Here is an 11,301-nt window from a genome sequence, read left to right as displayed (position 1 = left end):
TCTGTTAGATGGATCATGGCTTTGCTCCAGAACCCTATGGGTCTGAGAGGAGGCTCTGCCCTTGGGGCTTTTGGAGACTTTACACTGTTTGCTTATCTCCCATGGATATTTCTAGTATTATGGGATATGCTGGGTCACACGTCCCAAGTGTTTTCCCCATAGTGAGGACCTAATGCAGAGCCTCTTTAGCTCTGGACTCCACTTAAACAATAAACTCATCCAATACATGATCTGGAGCAGTAATCAGTATACTGCCTCCAAAGTCTCTATTGGCCACCAGCATTATGCCTCTTTTTAGTGGTAGGATGTCCACGGTATGATAATTTGTCCTTTAACCATGTAAGGCGCCTAGACAGTGTATTAAAAAGCAGAGACATCACTTGGCCGACAAAGGTTGGTCTAGTCAAAGCTGTTTTTTCCGGTAGTCATGCACAGATGTGAGAGTTGGACCATAAAGAAAGCTGAGCGCCAAAGAACTGATGCTTTTGAATCGTGTTGGAGAAGACTCTTGAGAGTCCCTTGGACAGCAAGGAGATCAAACCAGTCAATCCTAAAGAAAATCAATCCTGAATATTCATTCAGAAGGACTGATGCTGAAGCTTAAGCTCCAATCCTTTGGCCACCTGATGTGAAGAACTGACTCACTGGAAAAGACTTGATGCTGGGAAAGATTGAAGGCAGGAGGAGAAGGGGACGACAGAGGATGCAATGGTTGGATGGCATCACCAACTCAATGGACATGAGTTTGAGCAAACTCTGGGAGATAGTGTAGGACAGGGAAGCTGGCGTGCTGCAGTTTATGGGGTCACAGACTCGGAGATGACTGAGTGACTAAATGACAACCATAGAGGGAATGTCCCGGCATGCCTCAGCTCAGCTGGCATTTAAATCTTAACTAATATGATAGATTCCTGAATTTCTGTGGGGAACGTGGGCATGACTTTTGATCTGCTTTCCTGGCATGGATTGGAAAGAATGCATTGGCCATGTTATTAGCTTCTTATAATCAGCTATGGAGACTATTCTAGTAAACATACCATACTTTATGATATAATGGCTGCAACTAGGGCTGTCGTGTGACCATTATCAATCACCGTGCTTCATTTGTTTTTTTGTAGGAGCAGGTGGGGGTGGATTGGGAAGCACTGTGTCCTTTAAGTTTCTGAGCATAGGAGTAACCTTTGCAGTTCTACCAGGGATGTGGTACAGCTTCTGACTTGCCATCTTGACCAGCGGGATAACTGAAGACACTTCTACTCAGTCCTTTCCCTAATGGTTTTTGTTTCGTTGGTTTCACCAATCTGAGCGTTCTGCTACTTGCTGAGTACATCCATCCCAATTTGCATTCAGGGGCTGGGAAGTAGCCACAGACTCATTGGAACCCATTGGACTCCAAGAGGGAACAGCGCCACGTGACTTACGGGAGCTTAGTTCCCCAACCAGAAATGGGCCCTGGACCCTGGGCTGTGAGAGTACAGAGCCCTAACCACCGGACCACCAGGGACTTCCCCGGGATGTTTAATCTTGAGTCAAGAAAGGGCACAATAAACACTTTGGCTGCCTTGTATTCCTCCTCTCCCGCAGTCCCAGCCCCACACCCCTGAGGTCTCCTCCCATATGTTCGTCCTGTTCCTACCAATACATATCAGTCAGACCTGTAGTATTCTGGCAAGTTATTTCCTCCAGTAGCAGTAACTCTACTTTTTCTACTCAGGCAGTGCTGAGACCTGACCCAATTATTGATCTAAGAGACGAGGCTGGCAAACCCTAGCTCCAGGGACCAGCTGCCCATTTTATATAGAGTTTTACTTCGATATAGACACACCCATTTGCTTGTTGTCTATGGCTGTTGTTGTACTTTAAGCAGCACAAAAGCAGAAATGAGTAGTTGCGACATACACCATGTAGCCCACAAACCTAAAATATTTGCTCTCTTGCCCTTAAAGCATTTGCTGACTCTTGTCTACAGGCAGAGAGGGGAGGTGGGGTGAATCTTAAAGTGATGGGTGAGTGTTCTCCTCTAGCAGGGGAGGGGCATTCTACAGGCCTGGAGGGCTCAGGGAAGCAGGGAGTGTAAGATTCAACCATCTGAACAGCTCCATTCCAGGACTCAGAGCCCCACTCTTTTCTTACTGGCTGCAGCCATGCATGGTCTCTCTTGTAGCTCTACCACCTTTATACCAAACCCTGGGGCTGATTATCAAAGCTATGGTTATTAGCTATGATTATTAGTCAAAGTTATGGTTTTTCCAGTAGTCATGTATGGATGTGAGAGTTGGACTATAAAGAAAGCTGAGCACCAAAGATTTGATGCTTTTGAACTGTGGTGTTGGAGAAGACTCTTGAGAGTCCCTTGGACTGCAAGGAGATCCAACCAGTCCATCCTAAAGGGGATCAATCCTGAGTATTCATTGGAAGGACTGATGCTGAAGCTGAAACTCCAATACTTCGGCCACCTCAGGCGAAGAGTTGACTCATTTGAAAAAGACCCTGATGCTGGGAAAGATTGAGGGTAGGAGGAGAAGGGGACGACAGAGGATGAGATTGTTGGATGGCATCACCGACTCAATGGACATGAATTTGAGCAAACTCTGGGAGATAGTGTAGGACAGGGAAGCTGGTGTGCTGCAGTCCATGGGGTCGCAAAGAGTCGGACACAACAGAGCGACTGAATTGAATTGAACTGAGGCTGATTATCAGCATAGTCTGCCCTTGGGCCCCAAGAGATGAGGACCATTTCAAATGCTTAGATGGGGGGTCTCTTGTCTCCCATGGCCTGCCCTGAGTTGAGCCTGTGATTCTGTTTCTTCAAGACTTCCAGGGAAGTGAACAGAAGTCAGTCAGAACCAAGTCCTCATCGTTATCATCTGCGTGTGCTTAGTCATTCAGTCGTGTCCAACTCTTTGCAACCCCATGGACTGCAGTCTGCCAGGCTTCTCTGTTCATGGAGTTCTCCAGGCAAGAGTACTGGAGAGGGTTGCCATGCCTTCCTCCAGGGGATCTTCCCAACCCAGGGATCGAACCCAGTTCTCCCGCATTGCAGGCGGATTCTTTACTGACTGAGCCAGCAGGGATAGCCCTGTATTTTTCTGTACCTCTCCCGGGTCTACCTCCAAATCTGGGTCTTGGTCAGCAGGAGGCTGCAGCCTACAGGGAACTTATCATCTCCCTAGTCACTGCCAGCGTCAGGCCCCGTAGTCATCTCACTGGTGAGGGAGCCATTTTCAGAAGCCTTTCTGCCATTTCTGGTGCCAACTTTCTTAGTTTTTTTTTTTTCCCCCAAAAGCAACCTGAGACATGGGTGTGTATGTAGGTGGTTTCCTTGGGAGGTGGTTCTGGAAGCATGGATAGTGGGGAATGTGGGAAAGGAAAAGAAAGGAAAAAGCCGGTGGAGGGGGAAATTTCCCAGTGGTCCAGTGGCCAAGACTTGGTGCTTCCAATGCTGAGAACCTGGGTTTGAGCCCTGGTCAGGGAACTAGATCTCGCACACTACAACTAAGACCTGGCACAGCCAAATAAATAAATAAATGATTTTTGTACACAAAGGGGGCACTTCCCTGGTGACTCAGGCAGTAAAGAGTCCGCCTGCAATGCGGGGGACCTGGGTTCGATCCCTGGGTTGGGAGGATCCCCTGGAGAAGGGAGCAGCTACCCACTCCCGTATTCTGGCCTGGGGAATTTCATGGACTGTATAGTCCATGGGGTCGCAAAGAGTCGGACACAACTGAAAGACTTTCATTTTCAAGAAAAAAAAAAAAAAGCCAATGGAGGTATTGGTGAGCAAGTTCTGCTGTGTGCAGCTGGGAGGTCTGAGGAGACTGTGTGGAGCGTGTCCTAGGTTTGTCTCTCAGGGTACTTGCCTAGGTACCTCTGGGGTACTTAACTATGGACACCAGCCATTGTCAATGGAGGGCAGCCTCCAGGAGCAAGTTCAGGTTGCTCCTTGGGTGGGTGTAGTTTTGGCGATGCCAGAGTAAGCCAGGAGGATGCAAGCATTTGAGGTGAGATGCTCTATCCGTGCCAGGAATTACTTACCAAAACTTCTGGTGAACACAGCCTTGAGGCTGGGGATGCGGGTGGGGGTGTCAGCAGTGGGCAACCCTTCAGCCAGCCTAGTGTCCAGGTGAGCAAGTTGGCACAGGTCACTGCAGCTTTGCCCTTCCCACTGAGCCCACCGAAACACAAGCACCATGAGGGTAGGTCTTTGCTTCTTGTATTCACTGCTGTCTCCCAGCACCTTGAAAGTTCCCAGCACATCATAGGTCCCCGACAAGTATTTGTTAAAATTCACTGGGGCTTGAATTTCCTTGACCTGAACATTTGCCCCAATCCTCAACTTCACCCCCACCCCATCCCAGCTCCCACATCACTGCCCCACATCCCTTGACAATCAGTCTGGCGTGTGAACCAGGCCACCGGCAAATTGCTAGGATGGAGAAGTTGGCAGTTCTGTAACTCAGTCTCACTTTATCAACCACAAAAGTAGCAACAGCTGACATTGATTATCATCTGCCAAACACAGTTCCAAATGCTTTACAAGGTTTATAGCATCAAATCCTTACGACACACCTCCAAGGTGGGCACTATTATTGCCTCTATTTCACAGATAAGAAACTGAGGCGACGAACCTTTACGTCACATGCTTGAGGTCACACCCCTAGGAAGTGGTGGGGCGCCAGGATATTCACGCCGATGACCCAGGTCATATTGCTTGCTCGATAACCCAGAAAGGGGAAGTGCCTCGCCCAGGGCTACAGCCGCGTGACAGCTCTTCAGAGGAGGCTAGGGCACCTGCTTCCTTCTGTGTCCCTCCTCAGTCTTTGTTGCTGCTTAGATTTTCTCAGTCTTAGGTAAAACGTGCTATATAAATGCAACTTCAAAACCAGTTCCCTGGCTTTCCTTTCCCCTGAGATCACCAGCTCATCTAAGCTCATTCTAGAAATAATTTGGAGCTGGGAGCTGAACACAGGGGACCCAGGTCTCCCAGTTTGACCACCAGTTCTCACCACTGAACCCCAGAACAGAGAGTATCTTGCTTCACAGTTTACTAAACTGTGACATGAATGCAAGCATCTTTGAAAGTGTTAGTCACACAGTCGTGTCTGACTCTTTGCAGCCCCATGGACTGTAGCCCGTCAGGCTCCTCTGTCCATGGACTTCTCCAGGCAAGAATACTGGAGTGGGTTGCCATTCCCTTCTCCAGGGGATCTTCCTGACCCAGGGATCGGACCCAGATATCCCACATTGAAAGCAGATTCTTTACCCTCTGAGCCATCAAGGAAGCCCTTTAGGGAATTGAAAATTAGGGACTCTCTCCCTTCCCTGTTCACTTGAAACTATCACAACATTGTTAATCAGCTATACCCCGATACAAAATAAAAAGTTTTTAAAAAAAGAAAAAGAAAATTAGGGACTCCCTGGAGGTCCAGTGCTTAAGACTCTGGTTGGAGGACTAAGATCCTGCATGCTGCACAGCTAAGAAAATAAACATAAAAATTGATCAATCAATCAATAAACAGTCTTACCTTATAAACAATTTTTTAAAAGAAAATTAGTGAGCGTGGAACTTTCCCATTCACAAAACCATCTCACTGTCTTTGATCCTTGTTCCTTCATTCAGTTTTTGTAAAATTTAGTTTCCCGAGCTCAGTCCAGTGACATTGTATTTTAAAGTTAGCTCTACTGTGTCCCAAAAGGCCTGCATCTAATTTCCCTCCTAGCATCAGGCTATGTCTTCCTGCCAGCTGCCTCACGGGCAGTTTTCTCCCCTGGGGCTGGCGTGAAGAGGAGGCCAGGCTGAGCTCTCACCACCTACAGATTCGACTCTGTGACACAGGCTCATCAGAGAGGGCTGGGACCTCCACCTACTGTTTCTGTGCCCCTTCGTTTCCATTGTTGGGAGGTGGGGTAGTGGGGGTGGGGGGAAATGGACTTGGGATGCCTTGAGATCCTGGGGACTTGATCTTAAAAATTCAAACTCACTCTACTCTCAGAGAAGTGCAGAGAGTCCCTTGCTGGAAAAAAAAAAAGGTCCCAGATCTCCTGCGATTGCCCAAATGCAGAAGCAAGCATGGCTGGGCATCCTTCCAGAATATATCTGGAGCCCAGTCTCCTCTCATTACTACTTGCGGCTGCTCCCCTGGTCCCAGCCATCACTTGTCTGGATTATTGTAGCAGCCTCCTCACTCGTCTTCCTCTTCGTTCTGCCTTTGCCTAACCCAGTCTATTCTTCACAATGAAAGCAGCCACAAAGATCCTTTTAAAACCCACACAGGATCTCGTCATCCTCCAAGTGGCTTCTGTCTCACTTACAGTAAAAAACCGTGTCCTTGCAGGGTCTACAGTTTGTCCCTCTGGCCTCATCTCACTCTGCCCTCCGCTACCTGCTTCAAACACAATGGTTTCCTCACTGCTTCTCCTGTACACAAAGCAAGTTCTTGCCTCAGGGCCTTTGCACTCACTGTTTCCTCTCTCTGAACACGCTTCTTCCAAAACTTCTTTCTCACATACTCTATGCCAGTATCAGCTCCTGGGACAGACTTCTCCTGACCGCCACCCTACCACGCCATCTAAAATAGACCTCCCACCATTCAATCCCTTCGCTCTGCTTTACTTTTCTTCATAACACTTATTGCTATCAGTTATTACATTGCATATGGATTTTTCCTATTTTTTTCACTTTTGTATCCTCAGTGCTGGCTCATATTAGACACTCAATAAATATTTGTTGACATAGGTCATAATAGCCATCATCAAAAAAAACTACAAACAGTAAATGCTGGAGAGAGTGTGGAGAAAAGGGAACCCTCCTCACTATTGGTGGGAATGTTAATTGGTCCAGCCATTACAGAGAACAGTATGAAGGGTCCTTAAAAAATTAAAAATAGAACCACCATATGACCCAACAATCCCACTCCTCAGCACTGCCCAGAGAAAACCATAAATCAAAAAGATACATGCACCCCAATGTTCACCGCAGCACTATTTAAAATAGCGAGAACATGGAAACAGAGGAATGGATAAAGATATGGTACATATATGTAATGGAATATTACTCAGCCATAAAAAACAAAATAATACCATCTGCAGCAACATGGATGAGCCTACAGATTGTCATACTGAGTGCAGTTAAGTCAGACCCAGAAAAACAAATATCATGATACTGTATAATATATGGAATCTAAAAAAAATGAGTACAAAAGAACTTATTTACAAAATAGAAGTAGGGTCATAGATACAGAAAGAAAACATGGTTACCAGGGGTCGGGGTGGGATAACTTGGAAGATTGGGATTAACATATACACAGTACTATATATGAAATTACTAGTAGTAAGAACCTGTTGTATAGTGTAGGGAACTCTACTCAATACTTTGTAATAGCCTATATAGGAAAAAAAATCTAAAAAAAAAAAGAGAGAGGATATGCATATCTGTATAACTGAATCACTTCGCTATACACCTGAAACTAACACAGCATTGTAAATCACCTATATGCCAATAAAAATTACAAGAAAAAAATTGGGAACAAATTTTTGTTGTATTAAAAATGAATTTTTCTTTAGCTCAATAATGCTATAGAAACTCTGAGTACCAATTTTTCAGCAGTAAGAAGGAAGTGAAAATGATGGTTCGTTGTGGGAGTATGTATTTTTTTAGAAATTTAGTTTATTCATCTTGGAAACTTTTTGTTTTGAAATCATTTCAGACATATACAAAAGCTGCAAAAATAGTAGAATCATTCCCTTAAACCCTTCACCAACAGTCCCTAAATGTTAACATTTTACCACATTTCCTTCATCACTTTCTCTTTGAATATGTACAAATGATTCTTAAATTTATTTTTGAATGGATATTGTCTGAAGATGGTACAAAATAAACAGTGAAACATAAATCTCCCTGTTTGTCCATCACAGTACTTCTTTCCAGCCTACCTGCTACCAGCTTCTTGTCTTTTCTGTTTGAAATATCCTATTCATTTACAAACATGTGCAACTGTGTGTGCATTTATATAGCATAAACGTCATCCACACACATACGCTTCTTCATGCAAAACATACTACACTCAGTGTTCTGCAATTCACTTTTTTCATTCAGCAATATCTTCTGAAGGTCATTCCATATCTTCTGAAAGTTTGCCTGGATCTTTCTGTTTTCCATCATATGCCTGTATCAGAACTTATTAAATATTAATAGTTTCCTGTTTGTGGAAATGTAGGTTGTTTCCAATCTTCTGCTACAACAGACAGTGCTGTAATGAATATCCTTTTATATCATCATTTTGTATATCACCTGTAGGACAAATGACTAGAAGTGAAATTGCTGAGTAAAAAGCTTTTTGCATTTTAAATGTTGATAGATGTTATCACATTACTTTTCATGAAAGATGTACCAGTATATATTCTTTTTTTTTTATTAGTTGGAGGCTAATTACTTTACAATATTGTAGTGGTTTTTGTCATATATTGACATGAATCAGCCATGGATTTACATGTATATATTCTTACAACTTATGAAAATGTTTTTCTATGCCCTTAATAACACAGCATATTATCACCTTTTTGTTTTGTTTTATCAACTGGTTAACTTAAAATGATATCTCATTATAGCTTTATTTTTCATTTCTTTTATCATAATTGAAGATAAACATTCTTCATGTATTTAAAAGCCATTTTGTTTCTCACAAGTTGTCTATTCATAAATGATACCAGTTTCTCACATGTATTACTGGTTTTTCATTGATCTATAGGAACTCATGATATATTAATGAAAAGGAAATTAGTTTATTTTCTATGCTATGTGAATATTTTTTCATAGTTTTTTACCTTTTGATTTATCAATTGTGACTTTTTTTTTTTTGCCTTTCAGTTGTTTTATTTTTTTCTTTAAAAAAATTTCTATCTAGTGGACTATCTCAATCTTTTCTTTTGTGGCTTCTAACGCTTTGTGATACGACTGGAAAGGCCTTGAATGTTCCAAGGTTATTTTTTAAATTACCCAGTAGTTTCTTTTGGCATTTGTTCAAACATACACAAAAGTAGAGAGAAGAAAGGAACCAGCGGTACCCTCAACAACTTCAACAGCAATCAGAACAAGGTAGAGTGGGTTCTCTTGTGGCTCAGAAGGTAAAGAATCCAACTGCAATGCAGGAGAACTGGGTTTGATCCCTGGTTTGGGAAGATCCCCTGAAGGAGGGCATGCAACCACTCCAGTATTCTTGCCTGGAAAATCCCATGGACAGAGGAGCCTGGTGGGCTACAGTTCATTGGGTCCCTAAGAATCGGACATGACTGAGTGACTAACACTTTCACCTTCAGTCTCATTTCAGTTATGCCCCACCCATTCCTCCATCCCTTGTCTATTTTGAAGCAAATTGCAAACAACATATAGTTGTATGAATTTTTTTATGTTTAAAATTTAAAAAATATAAATGGTATATTTGTCAGTTCAGTTTAGTCGCTCAGTCGTGTCCGACTCTTTGCGAGAGGTGCAAAAAATAACAGTGGTGAAATTCCAGATATTTTTGATTTCCCACTCACTTTCAGTATATTAAACAATTATCTGCATCAGTTCTTTTTATCTATTTAAATTTTTTTATTGGAGTATAGTTGATTTACAATGCTGTGTAAGTTTCAGATGTACAGCAAAATGATTTATACATACACATATATTCACTCTTTGTTTAGATTCTTTTCCCACATAAGCCATTACAGACTAATGAGTAGAGTTTTCTGTGCTCCACAACAATTTATTAGTTATCTATTCTACCTTTTAAAAAATAATTAAAAAAAATAATTTTATTTATTTATTTGGCTGTGCTTGGTCTTCATTGCTTTGAGGACTTTTCTCTAGTTGCAGCAAGTGGGGGTTACTCTCTAGTTGCGATGCATGGGCTTCTCATTGCAGTGGCTTCTTTTTTGGAACGCAGGCTCTAGAGCACTTGGGCTTCAGTAGTTGCGGTCCATGGGCTCAGTAGTTTAGGTTCCTGGACTTTAGAGCACAAGATCAGTAGTTGTGGCTCACAGACTTGGTTGCTCCAAGGAATGTGGGATCTTCCCAGACCAGGGATTGAACCTGTTTCTCCTGCATTGACAGGTGAATTCTTCACCACTGAGCCAGCAGGGAGGGCCCTAGTATAAAGTAGTATGTATATGTCACTCCCAGTCTCCCAATTTATGCCTTCCTACCTCATCTACTGGTAACCATAGGTTTGTTTCCACATCCCTGTGACTCTACTTCTGTTTTGTAAAAAAAGTTCATTTGTACCCTTTAAAAAAAAAAGATTTCCACATATATATATATGGAAATATGATATTTCCATATCCATATCCATGTCCATATCCATACCCATATAAGAAATATCATATGTTATTTGTCTTTCTGTATTAAACAGCACGGAACACTTCATCAATTTGCGTGTCATCCTTGTGCAAGGGCCATGCTAATCTTCTTCGTATCGTTCCAACGTTAGTATATGTATTGCTGAAGTGAGCACTTAAATGCTTACATTTTTTTTAAAGCCAGAATGCTTTATTTATTTATTTTTGGCTGCCCTGGGCCTTTGTTGCTTTGTTCGAGCTTTGTCTAGCTGTGGTGAGCTGGGGCTCCTCTTTGCTGTGGTTGGAGGGTTTCTCGTTGCAGTGGCTTCTCTTGTTGCAGGGCACGGGCTTCAGTAGCACACGGGCTTCGTTGCTCTGCAGCATGTGGAATCTTCCAGACCAGTGATCAAACCCGTGTCCTCTGCATTAACAGGCAGATTTTTATGCACTTAGCCACCAGGGAAGTCCATGCCTGAACTTTTGATCTAGAAGTCTTTTATTTTTATTTTTTTTGGAATTCTTTTAGAGTTGGAGCTCCAACTTTGTTTTTGGCAGATACTTAGGCCATTCTTCTCACAGTTTATTGACTAAACCATCTTCTCTCTACTAATTTGAAATGCCATCTTTTTTTATTCAATAAATTCCCGTATAAAGTGAGTTTATTCCATTCTATTCTTTATTTGTCCCCATAAGTTCATCCATTTATATTGATGCTCCAGTACTGCACAGTTGCACTCATCTCACACGCTAGTAAAATAATGCTCAAAATTCTCCAAGCCAGGCTTCAGCAATATGTGAACCATGAACTTCCAGATGTTCAGGCTGGTTTTAGAAAAGGCAGAGGAACCAGAGATCAAATTGCCAACATCTGCTGCATCATCGAAAAAGCAAGAGAGTTTCAGGAAAACATCTGTTTCTGCTTTATTGACTATGCCAAAGCCTTTGACTGTATGGATCACAATAAACTGTGGAAAATTCTGAAAG

At 42.8% G+C, this 11,301-nt stretch overlaps 1 non-coding gene across 1 annotated transcript; it reads right to left on the bottom strand.

Moving 5' to 3' along the window:
• Positions 1–10,386: 10,386 nt before the first annotated feature.
• Positions 10,387–10,493, bottom strand: LOC139031659 (U6 spliceosomal RNA). The gene has a single exon (XR_011484164.1). It is a non-coding gene; the product is annotated as a U6 spliceosomal RNA (small nuclear RNA).
• Between the last annotated feature and the right edge of the window lie 808 nt (positions 10,494–11,301).

This window comes from Odocoileus virginianus, chromosome 27 (assembly GCF_023699985.2).
Source record: "Odocoileus virginianus isolate 20LAN1187 ecotype Illinois chromosome 27, Ovbor_1.2, whole genome shotgun sequence".
In the NCBI taxonomy this organism is placed as follows: Eukaryota; Metazoa; Chordata; class Mammalia; order Artiodactyla; family Cervidae; genus Odocoileus; species Odocoileus virginianus.
Note: the sequence above shows the minus strand (reverse complement) of the source record. Positions and strands in the feature narration are given on the sequence as shown.